The 11,833-nt window shown below is 35.2% G+C and overlaps 1 long non-coding RNA gene across 1 annotated transcript; it reads left to right on the top strand.

Moving 5' to 3' along the window:
- The first annotated feature begins 3,642 nt into the window (after positions 1-3,642).
- On the top strand, positions 3,643-7,058 carry LOC135157993 (uncharacterized). The gene is made up of 3 exons (XR_010296833.1): positions 3,643-3,813; positions 4,384-4,581; positions 5,157-7,058. It is a non-coding gene; the product is annotated as an uncharacterized LOC135157993 (long non-coding RNA).
- The last annotated feature ends 4,775 nt before the right edge of the window (positions 7,059-11,833 follow it).

The following is an 11,833-nucleotide window of genomic DNA, read 5'->3' as shown; positions in this document are numbered from 1 at the left end:
ATGTGTCTCTCTATCAGTTTTGAATATCAAAAAAAAATGTCAGCTCATGCTTTTTGCTCGCAATATTTTGATTAGTAAGAATTTCTTCTCTTGTATATATGCGAGTTTGAGTAAATAACTAGAGAGAGAGAGAGAGGGGGGGGGGGTCCCTCACCTACTTGTCCTCACTTATTCCCATTTTTTAAAAATATTCTACTCGTGTTCAGAGTGTTTCAAAGTCTTTTCTGATTTTTTTTTACACTTTTTATTGTCTCGGAGCTTCCCTCTATTTCTTTTAACTATGATGTAGCCCTTTTTACTTATTTCAATTCTTTTATGTCTCATTTCATTGAAAACATAATTATTAAACTGACTGACTTTATTACAAAATTTTGATATTATTTTGTCTTGTTTGTTTGGCTTTCTTTTTTTCTTCTTATCCTTCTTCTTACTTTTTCCATTTCCTTATTTTCTCTTTTATTTCATTTCATGAGGCATCCGCCAACTTATATACAACAACAACAAACATATTTATTTGGTGGTGTGCCCCTCTAAAAAGGGGGGAAAATAGGAAGGAAAAAAAGAAGAAGGGAAGGGGAAAAAAAAAGAAAAAAAATAAAGATGATGATGATGAAAATTATCTTGGTGATGATGATGGTGGTGGTGATGGTGGCGGTGATGATGATGATGATGATGATGATGATGATGATAATGATGGTGGTAGTGGTGATGATGATGAGAATGAAGTTGGTGATGATGGTGATGATGAAGACTAGATGTAATTTTGTTATTTTGTCTTTGAAAAAATTAAGTAGTGCATAGGTGAATTTATTTAAAGTTAATTATGAAAATAGCAGAAAAAATAATTTGAAAAATTGGTATGCGTTCAGGAAAAATCCATCCCCCACCAAAAAAAAATTAAAGGTGAGATTTTTTAAATAATTATTTGTGACGGCGTAGGCCTTTGCGAGCAGCTATATCGGATATAATTATGGTAAAAAGTAAATGAAATGTCAAGAAATACGTGATAATGACTTTTATTGTACATTCAGTATATCAATAGATAACTTCATACTCTCTCCAAAAAGAAAAAAGTGGGTCATTACGGACCATTAGAAATTGGAAATTGTTGCATTTTGTATTACATAGAATATTGAGCAAAACTGCTCGTTTATGACGTCACAAATCAAGCATTCGAAATTCTACTAACTCCATTTTTTTTTAATAACACCTTCATCGATGTTTTGAAATTATTTTTCTTTGGCCTATATTTTCACAATCTTTTTATCAAGGTGAAATTCCCCTTTACAAAACAGTATCCGCATGATCAGTGTGTAGCGGTAAATTATTCACCTGATAACTATAGACCTATCTATAATTCATGCGGCTATGTTTAATAATATATTGCTGTGAATAGAATGAATGTAATTAAAAACATAATCTCACTGATCACTAATGCCAGCTCGACGCGCGAACTGAAAAAATATATTTTCTGCCCCGATAATTTGATAACCCTAACCTAACCCAATTTCTAAGTATTTTTATCATAAACAGGATAACTATAGACAATTAATTGAAAACTTGATATTCTTTTGCGAAAATGAATATGAAGGACAACTTTTTAATAAAGAACACAGTTTTAGAGCGTGATTTATATATACAACCGCTTAATCCTGTCACTGTCGGTATGACATGAAGCAGTTGGAACTTTCTGATTCCATCAGCTTAATAATTTTTGCAACAGGCGCCAGTCCAACAAACAGACAGACATTTGCCCAAACAGACAACATCTCAACCTCTGCTCATTTCTTTTTGCACGGACACATAAAATCTCGACCTACCCATCACTTTTCTCACTATTTTCTCCTCCCTTTTATTTTCCATTAATTTTTCTTTTGTTCACTTTTTTTCTGTCCTCTTTTTCCTTCAATTTTTTTTTCTCGTCTCACCGCTTTTCCTCATCCCCCAGCCCCCGACGCCCACGCAGATTCGCAAACAATATCAAGTGTACTGTTAGGCAAGGGCAGGGGCTGGAAAATTTGACAAGAAAAAAACAAACAAACAAAAACAAAAAAGAAGGTTTATCACCCCAAAAAGAAGGTCATCTTGACCAAAAGAAATTTGATAAGCAAACAAGCAAAAAAAAAGGGCACCCCAAAAGTATGATCGTCTCTTCCAAAATACATATTTTATTTCGATTTTGAATGAAAAGACCCAAAATAGTAGGGGGGTGACATTTCATAATGTGTCCCCCTACTATTCTAGGTTGCGCCTCCCTTTCGGAATCATTATGGAAGAGTGTAAATACTCGCTGTGATTTCGATCTCATACCTATAAAAAAAAATAGAACAGCTACGCCTTGAACACAGGCCAAAATGCCTAACGATTTCTCCGCGGCATTAACAACTATCGTAAAGGGCGCTCCATTTATCAATAAAGATGGATGTTAAGCTGTCTATGGCGAAAAAATTTGCCGCAGATATTTACGAAGAATTGTGAGAAATGGTCTGAAAATGCAACAAAAGAACCGGTGAGTACCGATTAAACATTATCAATTTATTTAATAGAACATATTTCATGACTACAATGTAACAATTTCTAGATAATATTGCTTAGTTCTAAGCTAGGGCGGCCCAAATGCGCGTGAGTGGAGTTCCAGTTTATTAGCACGGGTAAGTATTGGGGTGTCGCCTAGAGTGCTCTAACCCAGGGAGCTCCAGGCCGGAGCTCCCTTGGTTAGCTCAGCTCTGGAGAAGCGATGCATGACAAAGCCGCCAAAGTAGTCAGACTTTCAACCACAATTGTGCAAAATTCAAGAAAATTTTATTCTTTATTTATACCTTAGTTTGATATGATTTTTTTAGTATAAATTGAATAAAGTAACTGCACAAACAGCATCACTTAATAATGCCAGGGCATGTTGCCTGTGAGGCTGTGTTGTTATTGCCTTGTTGGGTAAATTTAGTGAATGGGAAAACACTTCCTATAAACTGTGTCTAGTCATTGTTAATTGTTTGTAGATCCTGTCTATAATAATAGTGTTCGCAATTTTTTTTCTTCAAAATTTACTTATTCAGATCCAACTGGAGAAATGTTGGAACTAGATCTAGCCTCGGCTCGAGGACGAGGACTCTGTGATGATATTTTTAAAATTTTGAGTTGACAGTGTCTTATCATTATGGAGCCGGAGCACGCGCTAGGCTAGGGCAGGCCTGCGTAGGGCTGTGTCAGTGTGTGTCGAAGAAGTTGGTAAAAATTAAAATTGTCAATGATGGAATCCCCTTCAATATCGACATCACTGCCAATTGGTTAGAATACGGTACACTGAATGGAATTAATTTAAATTTTATACCTTTTTACCACCTAAACTAAAGCATATAAAAGGAATAACAAATATTATGTAGGGCCTAAATAATGAAAACATGAAAAATTAGAGGTTTCTTACCAGACCGATCTAGTGACTAGTGGCCATTGCAAAATCTTGCCATCCCTTGCTCACCCTGCGTAATACATAGGCTTGACTCAGTTTGTTTATATGATGTAGCTACAATACGATGAGCTACGTTATGAAGCGCCATTCTATAGAACAATTCATTGAATACATTATTTTAGCAAATTATATTATGAATTTACATTTTGGTTGGAAATACTATCATTTAATCTGGCAGATTTGAGAGATGTTGAATTATGTCCATTATATTAAAAAAAAAAGTAATCTCATGTAGATCTACAGGTCTGTACTTTTTTTATTTCCGCAATAAATTTTCGAATGGATGAAAACATCTTACAACATGTGCAGGCTGTCCTGAAGAATGAAGGAGGATTGTTAGAGAGGTATGTTTATTTTTTTTCTATGTGGACTATTGTCTATTTTCTTTTTTTTTTCTTTGTCACCATCTAAAAAAATTAATCATAAAATTGGTTTCATGATAAAGAAGCATGTATTTTGATCAATTTCAAACTTGGTTGACGTACACATCTGACAGTTACTGAACTAATCTTAATTCTGTGTCACATGATCAATGGTCATAGAGTACTAGACCAAAGGCTTCAGTCTCTGTATTTTGGTTGTTCCGCTGAACTGCGTAAAGGATTACAGTGAAATGTCAGAAATTGTTAAGGAAATCCCCAGAAACGACGGTTATTCCTGTCTAATAGAGTACGTGCCTAAATGTCAAAAATTTTGTAGATCCAGTTGATCAATTTAAATTTATGAGAATGACAATGTGATTAAGTTGGCAAAATAAGGAATTCATAAGTCAACTGACCAAATATGCAGATTTCTCAAAAGGTAGGCCAATAAATTTCGACAATATGCAGTAAAGGTAGTTAATACATAGTTGTTGTTTATTCAATGTTGTTTAAATATTTTCTTTTGCTTCTTACTCTATTCTAACTCACTAGGAATATGCCAACCAGAACTGCAATTAGGAGTCATTGACAGGAGGAACCGTTGTGACTTGTACGAGGATGAAGCTTTCAAGCACCACACGCTACCTTATCAACATGCTTGAAGATGATCTGAGCCTGAGGAGGGACAAAGGGCCGAGTGATCGACTACCTTTGTATCTGCAAATATCGACAATTCTGCGTTTGTATGCTGTAAGTATTTCTTTTATAAGAAAGTTATGACATAAACATCTCAAGACAAGCCTAGTGTATGCAAATATTAGTGATGTTGCTGTAAAAAGAAATCGAACTCAATGTAAAAAGTGATAATAAATTTTGGCAACTGCCTGTTTTTAATTCACAGTGAACTGAGCCTATGATTATTGTTTTATATTTTAGAAAAAAATAGAAAATACAATCAGAAATGTAAATTAGAACTAGAAGTTTTGTCATCCATTGTCGACAGATTCTTCCAAAATCCATACTTTACATTTTGGTTGTATAATTATCTTGGTTATTTGAAAAAAAGTATTGCATCTGCTTTGCTCAATGTATGTTTGTCACACAATTGTTAATGGGGTTGGGGAAAGTTTAGCCTTTAGACCAGTAAAGTAATGTTAAACTGAGTTCTATGATATTTAAAGGATTCCATATGGGATCAAAAATGATTTTTTTTTTCTTTAAATGTAAAGACAATGAAATAGTTATTTCTTGTTTTCTCTTTGTCATCTGAAAAAATTAAATCACAGAGTAATGTGCAACTTCTGGCAATATATCTTCATTTACAGGATAATTTCAGGGAATACATGGTGATGAGACATCAGCTGTTGAGAGATCAAAGATGTTTCGCAAGCCATAGCAAGAAGAAAGGTTTTGTGAGAACTTCAACAACCAGAGATGAGATTGAGGCTACCCAACAACAACTGTATGAGCGTTGTGGCCCAGTGGATTAGTCTCCCAGACCTTGAAACAGAGGGTCGTGGGTTCGAATCCCAGCCATGGCGTAATTTCCTTCAACAAGAAACTGATCCACACAGTGCTGCACTCAACCTAGGCTAGGTAAATGGGTACCGGTAGGAAGTAATTCCTCAAGAAGCTGTGAACGCCTAGCTTAGCCGGGTAATATAGGAGCGCCTTGAGCACCTAATAAGGTGGATATGTGCGCAATATAAATACCCTATATTATTATTTTGAGTACCAGTACTACAGGAATTCAATAGTCATAGGTGTGATCGATGGGACCCATGTCTATATAAGATAATAAGAATTCCTGGAGGAACACAAGCTTTGTACTTTTTTGAAGGGCAAGTCCACCCCAACAAAGAGTTTCTTTTATATAATAGAGAAAAGTCCAATGAGCATAACACTGAAACTTTCATAAAAATTTGATGTAAAATGAGAAAGTTCTGACATTTTGAAGTTTTGCTTATAAGTTATTTTCACAAAACATCTGTGCACATCCTGGTCATTATGCAAATGAGCGACCAAGTGACGTTCTCCATTCACCGTTTCTTTTGAAATATATCATTAAATATGATTTTTTTTTCGCCTCATAATGTGTAATACAGGTGTACCGGTATGCTTTGATTTCTCCCTGAAATTTGTGTAAAAAGCCATTGTGGCAACCTGAACTCAATTCAATGAAGACTTATAATTGTGAATTCTGTAAAAATTCAAGTTTTATAATATATTTCATATCTTGATATGCAAAAGAAAGACTGTGACATAGACTTAATTGCATATCACCTGTTTTGTGCATATAAGTGATTTGTGTGAATCTTTGATATGTCATTACTTATTTTACATCATATTTTGATGTTGTCAGTGTCATGCATGTTTTATTTTTATCTATCCATTCAAATAAACTTTTTGTTGTACAGTGGACTTGCTCTAGAACAGGTATTTTTGTATGTACATGTAAGAATTTCATTATTTATTTGTGTCTTTTCTTTTAACGCTTTTTTACTGGGGGTTGAAGCAACCTCCCTTGAGATCTTGGCCAATGATCACGTAAATGCCTTGAAAATTGGTATGATAATAGTGGGGGATGTAATGTGCAATGAAATATGGTTAATTTTTCCGAAGTTGTCAGATCTTTTATATGAATTATGCTAATTTATGTGTAAATTATACTTTTATACCATTGCTATAAAATGCTAACAATCAAATATATAAAAAAAATCCTCGTTTGAAAATGAATTTCTTATGTATTTTATTGTTTTATGAATTTCCTATCTATATCTTTGTTTTTCAACCTTTTGGTTTTCTTTATTAAGAAGATGAGAAATCTCAACATTGACCTTTTACACAAAATCCCATTTTGGAGCAATTCTGGGTCTGACATGCACTTATGTAATATTGAGTAATTTTCCAACCGCATACCAGGCATCGTAAATTTGGTCTCAAAAGATGTGCAAGACTTCAAAATAAAATGTTGGCGAGCGGCACGGTCGTATAATTTCTCACAGTGGAATGGTCGTGGAAAATGTCGAGGGTGGGGGGTTGATTTAACCCCCCCCCCCGCGGTTTTAGGGTTGAAATAGCACATGATTTTTGAGAATTTCACATGAATACAAAGGAAATTATCTAATCTATTTCTTTTTTAAGTATTTGAAATTAACTTTTATCAGATTTAGTTTCTTTCACAGACTACATGTATCTTTAATGATTTTAAATTCAAACAGTTTGTTAAAAAAAAATTACTATTTAATCACGAAGCATCAAATGTAAATTCCTCATTTACTTTTTCATGTAAAATATTCTCACATATTTCAAATTGTATTTTTCAAATGTTTAGAACTTTGATAGCTCCCAGAAAGTTTATTGCATGCTCCAAAATATGCATATGTGTCCATGAGGATGATGAGGTCAAGGGTCATCAATTTAAATTGCTCTAATTTCTTTGTTTTTGCATTAGTTGTGTTTACATTTTGCACAGATAACCATTGGGTATTAAATACCACATGTACATGTATGTCCAAGAGGATGATAAGGTCAAAAGATCATATTGCATAGTTTATTGATCGTGATATCAGGCGAGACACGTGGTTCACCTTGTTTTTTGTTGAAATGTATTCTTTTCATGTTTCCACAGGGCAACAGCCTATCTGAGCCTTATGAATAGAGCTCGACTCGGGCAAATGGGAAAACACTAGCTTGGCCTGGCACATGCACATTTAGGGGGCATGAATGAAACAAAAGGGCAATTAATGTATTTTCTTGGAATAAATATAATTTCAATTGACCCCCCAAGGATAAACTGATGGCCTACATGTAGTTGAGGAAACCAGGCAGCCTAACGAGTAGAGCTTGACTCCGTCAACCAGAAAAACACCAGCTAATAATGAACACTAATGATTATTCATATAGGCCATTATTGTATTGTAATACAATAATGTGGCAAGATATCAAAACCTGGAATAAGTATTTATTTATTTCACAAATATTTGTAATTTTACAATATGTTATAAAATGCCAATTGAGTATTAGATTTTCAGTGTGTTATCTTTTTATGTAATTTCCTGATGTGATTTTTCAAGGTACCAGGTGATTTCATGCAAATTAAAGATATACAGAAAAGATACAAGAGTAGTCTTAATTCCCTTTTCCTGATTTGGACGAAATAATCATGAAGATGATTAAGATGACTTTGGTGGTGATGAGGATTTTAATGGTGTTGCTGCTGATGGTGTGATGATGAAGTGGGTGGTGACGAGTGGTGGTGGTGATGATGGTGGTGGTCATACATGTGATGGTAATGATGATGTTGGTGGTGATGATGGTGGTGGTCATACATGTGATGGTAATGATGATGTTGGTGGTGATGATGGGTTGGTGTTGATGATGAGGTTGGTGATGATGATGAGGTTGGTGAGGACGATAAGATGATAGCAATGGTGATGTTAGTGTTGATGGTAATGATGTTGACGATAGTAATGATCATCCCCCTTTCATCTCCATCCGCCTTTTATCTCCAGCACTGTTATCTATATATATCCCTCTCATCGACATCCCTCCTCTGATCATCTCCCTTCCTCCTCACCATCTCCATCCCTCCTCTCACCATCTCCATCACTCTATCCGCTCATCTCCATCCTCCGATCCCCTCCATCCCTCATCTCCACCCCCGTCTCAATCACCCTCATCACCTCCATCCCTCCCATTATCTCCATCACCATCTCTTTCCTCTCAACATTTCCATCCCTCTCAACATCTCCATTTTTCTTATCTCCATTTGTCTCAGGAAAATGCCTATACACAAGATAGAATTCAACAGTCAAAATACTTCTTTTGAAATATAATATCCCTTAGTAAAGTGGGTTTTATTATTTACCATATAAATTTGAATAATTACATAGTAAACACTGTATACTTAACCGAATTTGCATTTTTGAAAGTGAAACTGAATTTCTTCATGCACACTTTCAGTGGATATGAAAATTTTAAGTAAAATTAAATTATTAGAAATTCCAGGGGGGGGGGGGGCAACTGCTGCGTACCAAGCCGGCCCCATGTATATTTTCCCTTAATGCTCAAACAGCCACGTAATAAGCATAGAACTCATTCTAAGGCTAAGCTGTACACCAGGGGAAAAATAATATAAAAAAGCAATATATTATTCATTAAGCTGCAAGAAAAGTTAAAGAAAATAAATCAGGGGAAAACAAGGAATTGGAAAGGGGCAAAATTAGATCAATTTATCCATGTTATTTTAAATTCTGTAAAAAAATGCTAAGTCCCCTATTTTTTTATTTTATTGATCGCTTCCTTCGGCCCGGCATGCCCACACCATATTTCGGGGGCCGGGGCAAAAACGCCCCCCCCCCCCCCTGCAGCCTCGGCATGCGTACGTTATTAAATATTAGTACTACATTTCATCATCATCATAGGAAGAAGGCGGTGGCCTGTAATTCCCGGTCACTCCATCTATGGTTTTAGTCTGGTGAATTTATTAGTATTAGTTACTGTACGCATATGCTGAGGAGTGGGGATTTAATTTTAGCCTGAATCGAACATCCACAAGTCAAAGAAATTGAAGCCTATTATTACTTAAAACTAAGCTATACACCATTGAAAATAAATATACATAAACAAAATCATTTATTTAAAAATGTAGAAGGGCAGAGCCTACGATGTCAAATTTAGCTTCACTCAGCTCAGCTCGGCTCTTTACACGCCCACTTCCGTTGAGGATATTCGGGGCGGAAGTGCCCGGGCAGCTACCGGGGCCGAGCTACGCAGTATTGCGATGAAAAGCACCGAATCGTTCATCCGATTTTCGCTACTCACGATCAGAGAGAAAAGATGACAAACCTCAACAATCGTGCATCTACAGTGAATGTTACTCTCTCTATGAAGAAATTGAGTTAAGGGAATACAAGAAAGTCTATCTTCTGCGACAAAAGTGAAGAAAATGAATTATGATCACAAAATTAAGTTAGTTCTTGAGCCGGGGCCGAGTCAAGTACGGTACCAATACGGTACAGCAGCTAAATAAACGCGGGCCGGCTACATGGGAATCGCGAGATAGCTAGAAGCGCATAAAATTACACTTTTTTTTATATTTCACCGAAAAAAGTTGTAGTAAGTGAAGAATCAGACCATATTACCAGTGCTATTTGTTGAATGTAAGTTTTCAATGAACTGAGCATGCTCAGTACACGCTAAAAAAGGGGAAATCCCTGTTTTTGAGGTAAAACCCACGGTTTAAACCATGGTTTAATTTGAGTCCACTGTTGAAACAATGGTTTCATTTGAGACCACTGTTGAAACCGTGGGTTTTAGAAACCATCGTTTGTGAATCGCAAGTTTTAGAAACCATGGTTTTTTGAAAAACCATGGTTTCTAAAACCCACGGTTTCTAAAAACCATGGTTTCAAACGAAACCACCTTTGTGAATTCGGGCCAATATGTCTAAAGCCTAAAATCATAGTTTTTGATAGGCTTGAAACAGTATGTTTTAAACTGTAAAAAGCGTATTTTTTGAGCGACATTTCAAACTCTGAGGTTTGATTTAATCAAAGTATTTAAAAGTTGAAATGAAGCTGAATAAACCTGGCTTTTATAGTTGAATGATTCTAACTTGTTAGATTTTGTTTTTGTTTCGTTGTTCGTAAGTTTATCGATGTTTCCTTTAAAAAACATAAGAAAAAGACGAATTTCGGGCAATAGCATGAGAAAAGCGCACAAAGTGATTGATGATTCATCATTTTTTTTCGTACAAACCATAATTTTTCATAACCTTAATTAAAGGAAGACTGGGCATGGGTGGTGTATGTGTTGTGACCTACGCCAGAAATTAGAGTAACGTTAATTTAACGTTAATTTATTGCTCGTGTATGATCATTCTGAAGTCAAGACTGAACAGTTTATTGATTCAAATTAAAGTGTTAATAATATTTTCTTTCCTTATTTCGAACCATTACATATAAGAAAAAATATCCATTATTCCTATGTTTATTTTTATACATTTCATACCATGGAAAGCTAATCAGGAAATTTGAGAGGGGCATTATAACTTCAACAACGTCGACCCTTGTACAGTAGGTATTTAGACAGTGTAAACTTGTTGACTACTGTATGCCACTGACAAGCTGCAATGGACTGCTTTCTCAAATTGAATACATTACAGTTGATTGTGAAACTGAGAGGCAGAAAGAAGATTCGTTTAACCGTATTTTATGTACAGTACATTTACATTTAAACAAATTCAAAAATGTATACATATTTTCATTGAATGAACCAGATATATCTCAGTTTTTAACAATTTGTTAAAAACTAAGATAAGCTCAGTAACCCCTTTGAATCCCAAATATTGTACAATTGTAGTATATAGTTACCGAATCCACGTACCCTGAACTACCAGTGGGTGCTGATTATATTAAAGTCATGGCAACTGGCCTGCAAGGGTCAAGACCGTTACGCAGCACCAGGGAGGGGGAAAGATTTTCGAAATAATACAAGAGACCCAAAGCATATACAGACGGCTATACTTCATGTACCTGTGAATACAGCCTTTACCATGTGTAAAGTCTAACTGACACTGCATGTACCTGTGTTGAATATGCTACTGTATTTATTCTGCCCGGTTTAGTCAGTTTCACTTTGTAATTTCGCCGGATTTTTGAAGAAATTGAAATTTATGCATTTTTGGAAAGGTTATTGTATAAGGAATCAGAATAAAAATGTTTCCATTTGCACTGATAACTATAAGGTCGCTATTTTGGATTTTTTTTCCAAAATGGTCACCAAAACACAGGGATTTGTTAATATCTCGGCTTCTAAGTAACCTTGAATCATGACTTTGGCCTAAATCACCATTTATTGGGTCAAAGAATCTGTTGGTATCAAAATAATAAACTTCTATCAAGAAAGAAAATAATTTCAATGATATTTTTTTTGTATTTTCTCATGTATTTCCAGACTCAAACACACATTAAAGTCCGAATTAAGTGTTGCAAATTAA

This window comes from Lytechinus pictus, unplaced genomic scaffold (genome assembly GCF_037042905.1).
Source record: "Lytechinus pictus isolate F3 Inbred unplaced genomic scaffold, Lp3.0 scaffold_22, whole genome shotgun sequence".
NCBI classification, from domain to species: Eukaryota; Metazoa; Echinodermata; class Echinoidea; order Temnopleuroida; family Toxopneustidae; genus Lytechinus; species Lytechinus pictus.
The sequence above is the reverse complement of the archived record's forward strand: the minus strand, read 5'-3'. Positions and strand labels throughout refer to the sequence as shown.